This window comes from Hemiscyllium ocellatum, chromosome 10, assembly GCF_020745735.1.
Source record: "Hemiscyllium ocellatum isolate sHemOce1 chromosome 10, sHemOce1.pat.X.cur, whole genome shotgun sequence".
Lineage (NCBI taxonomy): Eukaryota > Metazoa > Chordata > Chondrichthyes > Orectolobiformes > Hemiscylliidae > Hemiscyllium > Hemiscyllium ocellatum.
Genome location: NC_083410.1, coordinates 58,037,958 through 58,052,863, shown reverse-complemented (window position 1 = coordinate 58,052,863; position 14,906 = coordinate 58,037,958). Strand labels below are relative to the sequence as shown.

At 41.2% G+C, this 14,906-nt stretch overlaps 1 long non-coding RNA gene across 4 annotated transcripts in view; it reads right to left on the bottom strand.

The window, feature by feature from the left end:
* LOC132819439 (uncharacterized) overlaps nucleotides 1-14,906 on the bottom strand; it is a 95,434-nt gene that overhangs the window by 22,600 nt on the left and 57,928 nt on the right. For 2 of the 4 annotated variants that reach the window (XR_009645078.1, XR_009645079.1), the window contains exon 4: nucleotides 9,369-9,496. The exons of the other annotated variants lie outside the window; for them this stretch is intronic. This is a non-coding gene — a long non-coding RNA (uncharacterized LOC132819439). The remainder of the gene's footprint in view (nucleotides 1-9,368; nucleotides 9,497-14,906) is intronic. 4 annotated transcript variants of the gene reach the window in all.

Sequence of the window (14,906 nt, the reverse complement as noted above, 5' to 3'; positions counted from 1 at the left end):
TCCGATAATTGATAACGGTGCCGTGGTCATCATTTGTTATTTAATTCCAGATTTAAAAAAAAATTGAATTCAAATCCCACTATCTGCCATGATGTGATTCAAACCCAAGTGTATCCTGGAACATTACCCGGGTTTAAAGATTAACAGTCCAGTAATAATACCATTAGGCTGTTGCGGGACATGGACTGATTGGAGGAGATGTCTCACTGGATTTCCAAAGATGACAGAGAAGGAAGCTTGTTTCTACTCTTGCCAAGTATGGGACAACTCTCCATAAAGATGAACATGACTTCGGGTATTACGGCCTAGTAAATCATGGGATTATGACTAACAGTGACTGTTCAGTAAAGGTCTCTTATCACCAGATCCCACTCATCACTGGGACAGTCTGCATAAGTGCTTGGAGTGAGGTGTCATCCAAGTGTCATCAATTCCATGTGCTTCATCTGTAGACCTTGTGAGCAAACAAAGTGGAAAACTGAGGAACTGTGCTGATTACTGGTGCAAAGACCTATCATGATGCTTACCCACCATCTAGAATTACAACTTCTAAGGTCCATACCGTTTCTTCAGTCTCAGTTTGGCCCACAGTTACAACTGTCTATCCATTGCTGAACAAATTGAAGAAATGGCATTCTAAAAAGGCACTGAGGGACTTTATGAAAGCCACTTGGCCTCTGTGTTGCTCCTTCTGCCTTTGTGTGTCTGATGGATAAAGCTTTTGGTAACCTTGATCTGCAGTTCATCTTTGTCTATTTAGATGACATACTCATCTCCTGTTCAATTTTTGAGAAGACTCTTATAAAGACAATACACTATCTTAGTCGATTTGTCACAGCTTAACTTGAAAGAATAAAGCAACTTTTCTTAAAATAAGCACAATTCATTGGGGGCAGTTCATTATCAATGAAAACATTAATCCTGTTGGAGAGAAAGTCCAACTGGTAGCAGAATAGCCCCAGCCTAAGTTGGGGGGGAATCTGTGTTGGGTTCCTTGGTCAAGAAGTGACTAAAAGAGATTTGGGCAAGTACAGTTGTCCGCCTCACTCCATGATCTGTCAAGAAAATCAGAGAATAATAAAGGAGTGGTTTGGAAAGGATGAATGATGTGCGATACATCACAGGGAGTTGGACTCCAGCACCCACAAGCAGAAGCTTGTCTCATCAACCATTTTTGGGCTTCCCAGATTTCCATTTCCCTTTCATACTCGAAAGTGACACCAGTTTCCTCAGCCTAAGAGCACTGCTGTCACAGAGGAGGCAATGGCCTAGTGGTCGTACAACTGGACAATTAATCCAGAAACTCAGCTAATGTTCTGGGTACCTGAGTTCAAATCACTCCATGGTGGAATTTGACTTCAATAAAAAGCATCTGGAATTAAGGGTCTAATGATGACCATTGCCGATTGTCAGAAAATCCCATCAGATAAGCTAGTGTCCTTCAGGAAAGGCAATCTGTCATCTTTACCTAATCAGGCCTACTTATGACTGGGCAGTTAGGAATAATCAATAATGCTAATAATGTCAATAAATGCTGATCCTGTGTGTGATTACAAACAGAAAGGCTCAAGACAGGAAGAAATGATTACTGCTTATGTCAGTAGCAGTCTCATGTCAAACAGGAGGAATATGGAGAATTACTCCAGTATGACAATTGGATTGCTAGCTTTGACGTTGGCTATTTCAGCTGATTAACATTGGTATGAATAGACAGCACCATTACTGAAAAGCCCAACTTCCACCTAAATGATGAGGGAGTCTAAATTGGCACAGTAACATTTGAGGTGCTGGAAGAGGATGAGGGAGGAGAATTGAGTCCTCTATCAGCTGGTTCATTACAAGGCTATAGAGGTGAAGCAACTCATCTTTTCTGGCAGCCTCAACTCTCTAGTTTTGGCAACTGTTCATGATTAAGCAGAACACAAAGCAACACTAAAGCTGACTGTGCTGACAGAGTGGTGTTACTGGAATCAGGATGATTGCTGATATTGATGACTACTGTCAAATTTGATAAAGGTGTACTTTGGCTAAAGCAGGGAAGTGACTTCATGCAAAATGGATCACTGTTTGCCAAGAGACTTCTAGAGGGCCTTGTAAAAGATTTTATAGACTTTGACTTGAGTAGTAATGGATCAAGGATGTTCTCATACTCATGGATGTCTTCGACAAATTCAGAACTGGTTAATTCTATAACAGCATTCTGCACTCATCATCAGGTTAATGTCCTCACCAACCCTTCTTTGGATGAGATCCAGTCCTTCCCATTGACCATCTCCATGGGTTCACTATGTTTTCTGATAGAGATGGTCAGATCAATGAGTAGATGGGCAAGTTTTGAGTGTTTGAGAAGTGGCCAAGAGGACTGAGAAGAAAAGCATTGAACAATTGCAAGACCTTTCAATTGACACAAGAATATACTTCTGAAATCAGACAATAAAGGGGCTGAATAAGTTACTGGATATATCCTGAAACCAAAGGAATCAAGCACAAAAATTGCTGGAAAAGCCTAGCAGGTCTGACAGCATCTGTGGAGAGAAAGCAGAGTTAGCTTTTCAGGTCCAGTGACTCTTCTTCAGAACTGATGGTAGCCAGGAAAATGTTGGCAGAAGATTTATACAGAAGATAGGTTGGGGAGAGGGTGAAGAGTCAATGACAGGTGGTGATAGAGCCCAAAGAGAGAGAAACACAGTTGGGCAGATAACAGAATGAGTAAGGGTCAGTCCAGAGGATCAATAGCTACTAATGGGAACTAATAGTACTATAAAATATGTAGTAGCAGCCCATGTGATAACAAGGCCTGCTGTATGGGTGTTAGGCAAAAGACATGGGAGATGGTGCTCCAACCCTAAAATTGTTGAACTTGACATTAGATCCAGGAGGCTGCAGAATTTCCAAGCAAAAAATGAGGTACTGTTCTTTCAGCTTGCTGGAGCACTGCAGCAAGCCTGAGATGGACTTTGGCCAGGGAACACGATAGCGTGTTAAAGCAGCAGGCAACTGGACCCTCAAGGCTATTTCTGTGAACAAAATGTAAGTGTTCTGCAAAGTAATGATCTGGTCAGTGTTTCATCTCCCCAATGAAGAGGAGACCACAGTATGAGCATGAATATAGCAGAGTAGATTGAGTGAAGTGTTAGTTACATTTGTTGGGAAGATCTTTCATTTGTCAGTGATTAAACTTCATCAACAAGGCACCCAATGGCTTGTGAGAATTCATCAAATTCAATCCTTTGTTTAAAGACCATTGACGAAAAGTCATGATTTTTATTTTGTTTTTTTTCATTATTTTTCTTTTACAAGATACACTTTGTGCAATTGCAGGGGAAGGCACATGGGGCTGCATGTCTGTTGAATCTATTCCAATGATGCCAACTTCGACAAGGGGGCCTTGGAAATGCCCACCTTCTTCTTCAACTGAGGATTCCCTAGTGCTATGGTTGACAGGCCTTCAGCCGTGTCTGACCCATCTACTGCACTTTTTCCTCATCTCCTGTCTTCCTTCCCACATCAGTGATAGGGATCCCTTGTCCTCACCTACCATCCCACCAGCATCCAAAAGATCATTATTTGCGATTTCTGCCCCCCTCCAGCAGGATGTCATCACCAGACATATTCCCTTCCCCTCCCTTGTCAGACTTCTGTAGGGACTTTTCCCTTTGCAACACCCTGGTCCACTCTTCTTTCACTTCCAACATCCCCCCACATAGCTCTGCAGCACCTTCTCCTGCATTCGCCTCTTCACTATCCAAGATCTCAGACACATCTTCCAGCTGAAGCAGCACTTTACCAGCACTTCACTTAATCTCATCTACTGTATTTACTGTTCACAAAGCGGTCTCCTCTACACTGGGGAAATAAAATGCAGACTGGGTGACCACTTCACAGAACACCTACATCTATCCGCAAAAAGACCCTGATCTTCTGATTGCCTACCACTTCAACAGACCACTGTGTTCCCTGCCCAACATTTCTATTTCAGTCTTGCTGTAGTGCTCCAGCAAAACTCAGTGCAAGGTGGAAGAACAGTATCTCATTTTCTACGTGGGAACGCTGCAGCCTTCTGGGCTCAACATCAAGTTCAACAATGTTAAGGCTTGATCAGCTTCTCCCATATCATTACCCATTGTACTCAGGTGCTGGTCACTGTCATCATGAGAATAATTCTGGTTATTGAGCCTCCTTGTTTGCATTATTGATTTTAATTATCCACCACAACTGAATGTGCAGGACTACAACACTTTGACCTGAGTTGTTAAATGTGTCCATGTCATGCTTTGTCTATAGTATGTTGCTTCTGATATTTGCTGAAAATGTGTTGCTGGTTAAAGCGCAGCAGGTCAGGCAGCATCCAAGGAACAGGAAATTCGATGTTTCGGGCAAAAGCCCTTCATCAGGAATGAGGAAAGTGTGTCCAGCAGGCTAAGATAAAAGGTAGGGAGGAGGGACTTGGGGGAGGGGCGATGGAGATGTGATAGGTGGAAGGAGGTCAAGGTGAGGGTGATAGGCCGGAGTGGGGTGGGGGCGGAGAGGTCAGGAAGAAAATTGCAGGTTAGGAGGGCGGTGCTGAGTTCGAGGGAATCGACTGAGACAAGGTAGGGGGAGGGGAAATGAGGAAACTGGAGAAATCTGAGTTCATCCCTTGTGGTTGGAGGGTTCCCAGGCGGAAGATGAGGCGCTCTTCCTCCAACTGTCGTGTTGTTATGTTCTGGCGATGGAGGAGTCCAAAGACCTGCATGTCCTTGGTGGAGTGGGAGGGAGAGTTAAAGTGTTGAGCCACGGGGTGGTTGGGTTGGTTGGTCCGGGCGTCCCAGAGTTGTTCCCTGAAGCGTTCCGCAAGTAGGCAGCCCGTCTCCCTGAAGCGTTCCGCAAGTAGGCGGCCCGTCTCCCTGAAGCGTTCCGCAAGTAGGCGGCCTGTCTCCCTGAAGCGTTCTGCTTCTGATATTTAGCATGTTTATTATCCTGTTCAGAAGGTTGAAACATCGTTCATAGAAATGACTAGTGCTGTTCCTTGCATTCTCTCTGACATTCTTCAATGACAGTGTGAGGATTATCACAGACTGTAAACTTGCAGCCGGTGGTGGACTACAATTCACTGCTGATGATCCATAACACTTCATGACTGCATACTTTTGAGTTAATAGTTGTTTTCTAAATATTTCCCATTTGTCATTCTGCTCGTGCCACCCAACATGATGTTGGATGCCTTGAATCAATGAGCATTGTGCAGTGGTCATTCCTACCAAAACTATAATAGATAATTGTATAAATGTCAGAAACCTTCTGATGATGCATTTTACTCTTATATTGATTGTCTCACCACCTGTCGCAGGCCCAGTCTGGCAACCATGTGCTTTAGGACTTGGCCAAGTTGGCCAATCAATTCACTCCTAGTTATGGATATCAGAGACATTCTTTCTTCTTACTATTTTTACTGCTTCTTCCAAGGACTGTTCAACATATATTAGTACAGATTTAATAAGTGAAGGGAGGACAGTAGTTAGCACAATTAACACAATTCTCACCAGTGTGAGACCTGATATCATGAAATTTTATGGGGTGTGGAGTCAGGTAGAAGACTCACAGGCCCCTTTATTTCCAAATGTAAGTATCCATGCCATAACTTTTGTGGGTTTGGCCTGCTGGTTGGGTGGAAGTTGGGTACCCAGATTTAATAACATCACATTGTGTGAAAGATATATTTATGTGAGATAAATGTCTGTTGCTTAGACTGTCTGTGGGATATATCAATCAATTTTGACATATTCACTTATTAATGAGGAGGACTTCAAAGAGTTGATTGGGCAAGGTGTGTCTTTATCATATCTGCTGCCAGTTTTGTTAATATTGTGAAGCCAGAGCTGAGAAGTATATTAAAGTACTTGCTCTATTTTATCAAACTATTATCTATTTACCATTTTCCTTTATAAGAATATGTGCTTAGCAATATTACAATAACTGATGCAATAGACAGATAAGTTTCACAATACTGAATGCTTCCTAAAAGTATTGGCCTCTCCACCCACTCTTCTTCTTAATATCCATCAATATGCCCAGACTTTTGATAAACTCACCAAATATCCCCTTTGGTTTGTTGTCAAATCTTTTTTTCATTTGATTCTATAAAATCCTTGCAATGTTATGGTTGCTACAGAAATACAAACATTTTGTCTTTTCATAGCACAATAAAGCTGGAAGTGGCTGAGATATCAATTACTGAAAGTAGTTGTCAATTAATTTAATGTTAAGTCAATGCATTTTAATTCATTCTGCCTATCTGCACATCAGCCCCCTCTGTGTTGCCTTCTCTTCCTAGAAGGCTTCAGATTTCTCAGCCCACTTTTCTGGCGATTGCCAAATTGTGAACCATGAAGCATAAAAAGGTGATATTGCTCACCTTTTTTAAACTATAGAGTATGTATCAAGCGATACATACAGTAGAAACATCGCTTGCCCGTACTAATCATTCACCTCCAGTGCACCCACTAAAAGAATGACTTATGTTGTTTTACAAACTACTACCATGAGGAATCACCTGCTGGTATGTCAACTAGGAATCTCGTGTGCACTATTTACAATTATAATACTAATGTATTGATCAACTATCATTTGAAAAAGTTCTAAACTCTCACCCACAGCTGAAGTTGTTTCACTGCAATTATTCTACTAAGTACTGCTCCTGTCAAATATGTTGACTAATTGGGTGACATGGTGGCTCAGTGGTTAACACTGCTGTCTCACAGTGTCAGGAACCCAGTTCGATTCTAGCCTTGGACAGCTGTCTGTGTTGGTTTCCTCTGGGTTCCCTGGTTTCCTCCCACAGTCCAAAGTTGTGCTGATTAGGTGAATTGACTGTGCTCCATTCCCATAGTGTTCAGGAATGTGAAGGTTTGGTGCATTAGTCAGGAGAAATGTATAGGGAAGGTGAATGAGTCTGGGTGGATTAGTCAGAGGGTCAATGTGGACTTGTTGGGCTAGTGTTTCCACACTGTATGGATTCTATGATTTGCTTGCTATTTCATGCATGTAGGCTAGCTGATTTCATTGGTGTCCCTTGTAATTCCCTGGAGGACTTGGTTGTAAAATGTTAAGGCTGTTACCATGTTCACAGTTGTAAGAAACTCTCATATGATTGAGGATGCTGTTTGCTGGTCACCAAGTAATATGTTTGTCAGATCAAGTTACTTTTCTTTGAAAAAGCACAGCTGCTAAGCACAAGTCTTTGAGATGTCTACATGTGAACTGTGTCGACTCAAGTCCTTATATTATGGAGAATGTACAAAGTCCCAGAGGTGCTTACATACGTTAAGGTGTTTTATGGACATTATCACCTTATCACACAATTTTTGAAACTTAAAAAAAGATCATCAGGCAGCCCATTCAGTAATTCTTCAGAAAATTTCCTCACAAATGAATTGATACAAATTGAGCAAAATCTAAAAGACTACTGCTCTTGTAATTTTAAAAATGAGGATTTTTCTGTTTTTCTTGGATTTCAGGATGCTGAAATTGTTTTTGAGTTATATGCCTTATTCATCTTGGCTAATCTCTTTCACTTTGACATTAGTGATATTTGCATAAACCATTGAAGAAAGAACAGCAATGCTGACCTACTTATTAGGGCACAGCAGGAGTTGGCAGTGGAAGGTTGGGGGGGGGGGGCGGGGGGAATGCTGCCATACCCAGCCCAAGGGATTCAAATGTCAAAAGTAATTTCCCCAGATGTCTCAATTGCAGAGTTTTCAAGAGATTGTGCTTCACAATAAAAACAGTGCAGCATGGAGGGAGGATTATGATTGTGCCATGCTAATGCCACTGAATTTGTAATCTAGAATCCATGACCAATTCTCTGGAGATTTGAATTTAAGTCACATTACAGCAGCTAGTGGAATTTGAATTCATTCAACAAAAAAAAAAGCCAATCTCAGTAATAATGACTATAATTAATTGTTTATTGTTGTAAAATTCCATTTCATTCACCAATGTCCTTCAGAGATGGAAATCTTACTTGGTACGGTCAGCACATGATTTCAAGCTCTCTGTAATGTGGTTGAGTCAGAACTGTCCTCTGAAATGGCCAGCAACCAACTCAGATCCATGGCAATTAGGATGGATAGCAAATGCTAGCTTTAGCATCAACACACACATCTCATGAAGGAACAAGAAAAAAGACCCAACTGCCTCCTGATCCAAGGAAGCAAGTTTGTGGCTGTGAAAGTCACATCTATCTGAACCTTTTTGCCCCACACTCCATCAAACAGTTACAGAAGACTCCATCCACAGGTCCCAGGTTTCAGGATACATTAAGCAACATACCAATTGCTTTATAACCAGAGCCAGACAGTTCAGTAGTCAGTTCAGGAAATTGCCTTCACAATGGATAGTATCAACTAAATTGAGAAATTTCTGAAATTTTGCAACTGTTGCCAGCTTCTCTTGTGCATTCAACATCATTACTTGAATGCACATGCTTATTTGGGAACCAGAGACTGAGTTGGGAACTTTTCTCCACAAAAAGGCCATGATTCCATCAAAATACACAGATGTGATCACTGCAGAAGGATCCTGGACATCTGTGCCGGCTGCTTCCAAGATGCTTTTGTTCTAAAACATTCATTCAGTCACCCATCCACTATTCCACCCTCCAAGAATGTAAGGCAATAGATATTAAGGGAGACAGAGATACACTTGCAATATGTAGTTGAAGACTCCCTCTACAATCCTAATATACTTACAAAAGTAGCTCAATATAATTGAACATACCATTGACAACTTCAGTTTATGTGACTTAATTTATCTGGGGGCTCCTTTCATATGACTTCAATAAATATTGGTTGTATAGTGGTTCTCTGCTATTCTGTGTGACGACTAATCAATGAGTAATTATTCTAAATTGCAACGATGAAACTTGTAATGCCGAAAGAAATAATTATTTGTTTCTCAGCCCAAATTGCTTGGTGGGTAAAGAGATAGTCTTCTCAAATTTAGTGCTTCTATGTTTTTGACTGCTGCTTAGAGGAATGAGTGACCAATAATATTTACAGTGAAATGTTAATGTTTCTGGAGGTGACCTTCTGTCTCTTTCTTGTCTGTTCCATTTAAAGGGATAACAAACAACAATTAGTTAAAATGACTGCAGAGTTCAATTAACTCTGCAGGGTGTAGGAGAGAGAGCTAGGTGTTGAGGTCTCCGCAGAGGCATGGGTAGATATTTGGGAAAATGCAAGAAAGATATAAATTTGCAATACTTCCCATGGTTTATAGTTGAAGATTCTCCACAGGGTCCATTTGGCTCCAGATCATTTGACAAAATTTAAACCAGGAGTATCTTCAACCTGTCCCAAGTGTAAAGTTAGTACGGGCACTCTTACCCATTGTCTCTGGTCCTGCGGTAGGCTTCAAGCATCCTGGAGCACTGTAGCATGTGCAATGGAGGGGATTTTGAGTGTAAGGGTCGAGAAGAACCCGATCTTTCTTCTTGTCCTGCCCAGTGTGTTCCCTGTAGATGCGCATAAGAAAAAACTTTTCAACATCCTCACTTTCTGCACAAGAAAGAATGTCTTGTTAGGTTGGATATCTGAAATTCCCCAGGGCCTGTCAGGTTGGCGGAAGATTGTTATGGAGTATATCCCTTTGGATTTTCTCACAAGTTTGGTACACCACAAAACGGAGAATTTCTATAAACATGGCAGCCCTTTTTGGAAACCTCAACACAGATTTGTCGGCCACACTAATAAGGGCTTTTATGTAGCCGTAACAATTGTGCTTTATGAGTCCAATATCCAGAGAGTGGGGAACTGCAAATGTATGAATAGGTGAAAATTAATGCTCTCGATATTCGAGAGTTAGTGTTTCGTTTGGCTGAGTTGTATTATTATTATTTATTAGTTTGTTGTTAGTTATTATTTATTTGGTTAAGTAGTTAGTTGGGGATTTTTGTTTTTTAAACATATTTATACTTTTGTACATGAGGGTGATTGGGATTTTTTTACAGTTAATTTGGTGTTCTTTCTTTGTGTTGTTTTGAATTGCATTGTTTTGTGTGTGTGTTGTAATATTAAAAAAATTATTTTTCAAGAAAAATACCTTTTAAAAAATGGTTGCAGAGAAACTGAACTCATAAGTTATTTTCTATAGAAGGACCAACAAGAGAACCTTCACAATTTAGTAACAGGTATTGTATGTGAGCCCAATAGAAGTACTAGTAAATGAAGCAAATTATCATGATGAACTGCCCTCTATGCCTTCAATAATTCCTATAATATGATTGACAGAGGTATATAAACCAAACAATTATATAAGTTTTCAAATGAAGGACTTCTTTCAGGTGATGGCTGAAAGTGTTGTCTGTCCTGTGCTAACCACAGTTGTTGATAATAAATTCTTGGAGCATATTAGCCCAGTCAGAGAGAGGTGTTTCTAAATGGCAGAATTACTTAGTATATGTGATTTGAAATGTTGCTAGGTTCCTCTTGACCTAATAAAATCATTAATATTTTTGTAACAATCAATTATCATCATAGGATTATTGAGTTGAATTGTAAGGGATTCTATATCACTGGAAATCTGGGATAGTATACTTTAGCAGCATTCATAGCAGCACATTTGCCTTTGGCATGGATATAGCTTTCTGTAACAGAAGGTGCCAAATCTACCAAAATTTGAAAGATAGCCTCACTTTTTCTTTTCCATATTCTCCATTCATTTAGAAAATTTGCCATGGGAGACAGCCTCTGTGCTGCAGTTTGTTGATAGGTGCAAAATCAGGTTTTTAAAGGTTGCTGTTTGCGGGGGCTTACTGTAGTTGCGCTAATCTGAGGAATGTGAACTTAAACAAGCCTGCAACTAGCTAGATGACAAAGGCTCAGTGCTCCGAAAGCTTGTATTTCCAAATAAACCTGTTGGACTATAACCTGGAGTTGTATGATTTTTAACTATGTACAATATGGGTTGTGGGAAAGACGGGCTCTTCTTAAGATGGATCTTTGGCAATCCCACATGAGGCAAAGCAAAGAAGCCAAAAGGCTGTTCTACTAATTATTGACTGCCACCACCCACAGCAGTAAGTAAATTATCTTGCAATCTTCTTACATTAGTCAGGTGAAATTGCATATGGGTAGAATATGAGTTCTTCAGGAAATTGTTGTCATAGATTCCATTTGCTACAATGCCAAAGCAACACCTAACTAACAAGAGAATCACAGAGGCAGTTGTCTCATTTGAAAACAGGCCATTGTATGAATTTGTGGCTTTACTTGGTTGGAACAATGTCTTCTTTAACTATTAACCAGGGGAGATCCAAGATGGCGGCGACTCAGCAAGTCTGAGTTTACAGTGCTCTTCCCAAAACCTGGGTAAAGTGAGTTACTCACCCCCACCACACTTACCAAACCACCCAAAAAAATTTTCTAACCTTAATTAGCTGTTTACTATTATATTTAAGCAGTTTAATATTAAGTGGATAATGAGTAAACCAAAGGGATCCCGCAGCTCTCAGAAAACAAAGACCCCTCCCCCACCCTCCTCTCCTCCTCCGGCTGCAGCTGATGTAAAAACAGGCCTTGAAGAGATGATTGCCAGGCTGGAAACGACACTCGTCAATTTCATCGCAGAATCCAGACAGAGATGGAACTCATTCGAAGAAAAGTTACAAAAGCACAGCCAGGCTCTCGAGGAATTACAGGGCCGAGTGAAGGGGGCGGAGCTAAAGGCCACGACCTCCGAGGCTGCAGCACAAACAGCTGCAGAACAGGTGCGAGCTCTGGAGCAGAGAGTCCGGGCCTTTGAAATCTACATGGATGACCTGGATAATAGAAATCGGAGAAAGAATATTCGGTTGCTGGGCCTTCAAGAACAAGAAGGGAAAGAACAGTTAGCAGCATTTCTGGAGCGATGGTTGCCCCAGCTTTTACACCTGGGGGCTGAAACTGACCGGGTAAGGGTGGAGTGGGCCTACCGGGTCGCAGCATGCGGATCTGGCCCAAACCAGCGCCCACGCCCGGTCCTGTTCCGGCTGCAGAGTTACAGGGAGAGGCAGATACTCCTGGATGCCTCCAGAAATCTTGGAAAGGATCCTAAAGCTATGATTCATGAAGGATCCAAGATTATGTTATTTCAGGACTTCTCCCCGGCTTTGGCACGAAGGAGGAAGGCGTTTGATGAGGTGAAGAAATGTCTAAGGAACTTAAATATTCAATACACCTTACGCTACCCAGCGACGTTATGCTTTACCCACGAAGGATCCGAGTATAATTTTAGATCACCAGAAGAGGCTAAGGAACTTTTAGACTCGTTTAAATAAATCGTAAGAGACAATTTATGTTGGCTTGCCTCTTCCACACTCCGTGGGGAGAAATGGATACTTTACTCTACTTTACTTTTGCTTCTGGGAGCAGGGTTGTCTTCTCTTGCTATTTTATGTTATTATACTTAACTGTAATTTGTTGGAGTTGTAATTTTATAGTTATGTGTGTTTGTACGTGGCATTGATGCTATCAGATATACTCAGGTATGGGTGGGGAGGGGTGGGGGTGGGGCGCTCACTGTCAACTCTAGCTCGGTATTATATCTAAATCCTATTAAGGAGCGCCCGGGTTAAGGGTGGGACACTGTTTGGGAGAGGATATGGTGGACCTTTAGAAAGGAAGTAAGGCCCCTGAGAACAAGGGGGAGGATCTCCATTCAAACATGTTTTATTTTTTTTGTTCTTATTGTTTGGAAATAGTTTTCTTTTTATTATACTGTTACGAGTGTATTAGAGAACATTTTCTCTTGTTTGAAGGATGTAAGTGACTCAACTATACACTCTGGATAATTGTGGATTAGATTAGTAGTTAACTGAGTTTCATTGTTTTTCTTTCTTCTTTAGTATCATTCCTTTGAATTTTGATGATTATATATTTAAGATCTATTTTTATATTAATGTTTGTGCTTGAAAGTTCTGTTTATTTTTGTAAATCTGTCAAAATATTAAATTTCTAATAAAAATATCTTTAAAAAAAAACTATTAACCTTCTTACACTTTCTTATTCACTGTGGTAAGGGGGATGTATGATGAGGTACATAACAATGATATGAGTTATATGAACATATCACATTTTTAAGGCATTTCATGAAACAAAATTTGAAACTTAGTCATGTCAGGAAATATAGAGCAAATCACCAAAACCTTGTACAAACAGGATGGTCTTTAGGAGTGTCTTCAAAGGAGTAAACGCAAGTAAAGTGCAGAGAGGTTGAGGAAGTGAATTCCAGATCTTAGTATCGTGACAATTAGAGTCTAGAGACGTACAGCATGGAAGCAGACCCTTCGGTCCAACCCGTCCATGCCGACCAGATATCCCAACCCAATCTAGTCCCACCTGCCAGCACCCAACCCATATTCCTCCAAACCCTTCCTATTCATGTACCCATCCAAATGCCTCTTGAATGTTGCAACTGTACCAGCTCCACCACTTCCTCTGGCAGCTCACTCCATACACATACCACCCTCTGTGTGAAAACGTTGCCCTGTAGGTCTCTTTTATATCTTTCCCCTCTCACCCTAAACCTATGCCCTCTAGTTCTGGACTCTCTGACCCCAGGGAAAAGACTTTTCCTATTTACCCCATTCATGCCCCTCATAATTTTATAAACCTCTATAAGGTCACCCCTCAGCCTCCGATGCTCCAGGGAAAACAGCCCCAATCTGTTCAGCCTCTCCCTATTGTTTAAATCCTCCAACCCTGGCAACATCCTTGTAAATCTTTTCTGAACCCTTTCAAGTTTCACACCCTCTTTCTGATAGGAAGGAGACTAGAATTGCATGCAATATTCCAACAGTGGCCTAACCAATGTCCTGTACAGCTGTAACATGACCTCCCAACTCCTGTACGCAATACTCTGACCAATAAAGGAAAGCGTACCAAACGCTTTCTTCACTATCCTATCTACCCCTGACTCCACTTTCAAGCAGCTATGAATCTGCACTCCAAGGTCTCTTTGTTCAGCAACACTCCCTAGGACCTTACCATTAAGTGTATAAGTCCTGCTAAGATTTGCTTTCCCAAAATGCAGCACCTCGCATTTATCTGAATTAAACTCCATCTGCCATTTCTCAGCTCATGAGCCTATCTGGTCCAGAACCTGTCGTAATCTGAGGTAACCCTCTTCGCTGTCCAATACATCTCCAATTTTGGTGTCATCTGCAAACTTACTAACTGTACCTCTTATGCTCACATCCAAATCATTTATATAAATGACAAAAAGTAGAGGATCCCTGTGGCACTCCACTGGTCCCAGGCCTCCAGTCTGAAAAACAACCCTCCACCATCACCCTCTGTCTTCTACCTTCGAGCTAGCTCTGTATCCAAATGGCTAGTTCTCCCTGTATTCCATGAGATCTAACCTTGCTAATCAGTAACCCATGGGGAACCTTGTCAAACGCCTTACTGAAGTCCATATAGATCACATCTACCACTCTGCCCTCATCAATCCTCTTTGTTACTTCCTCAAATCATGATGCCAATAAAATTGGGATTGACAATTCCAAAGAAGAGTCTTATTGGACTTGAAACATTAACAATGTTTCTCTCTCCACTGATGCTGTCAGATCTGCTGAGTTTCTCCAGTGAGTTCTGCTTTTATTTGTTGAAAATTAGGAATTGTTGAAGTGTCCAGAATTGGAGAAGTGCAGGGAATTGTAATGGAAGAAATCACAGTAATGAGGAGCAATGAAGCCTTGGTGATTTGTGAAGCAAGGATGAGAATGTTAAAATTAAAGCTTTGCATGACTGAGAGCTAATGTAGTAAAAAATGAGGTCTGCAGATGCTGGAGATCACAGCTGCAAATGTGTTGCTGGTCAAAGCACAGCAGGCCAGGCAGCATCTCAGGAATAGAGAATTCGACGTTTCAAGCATAAGCCCTTCAT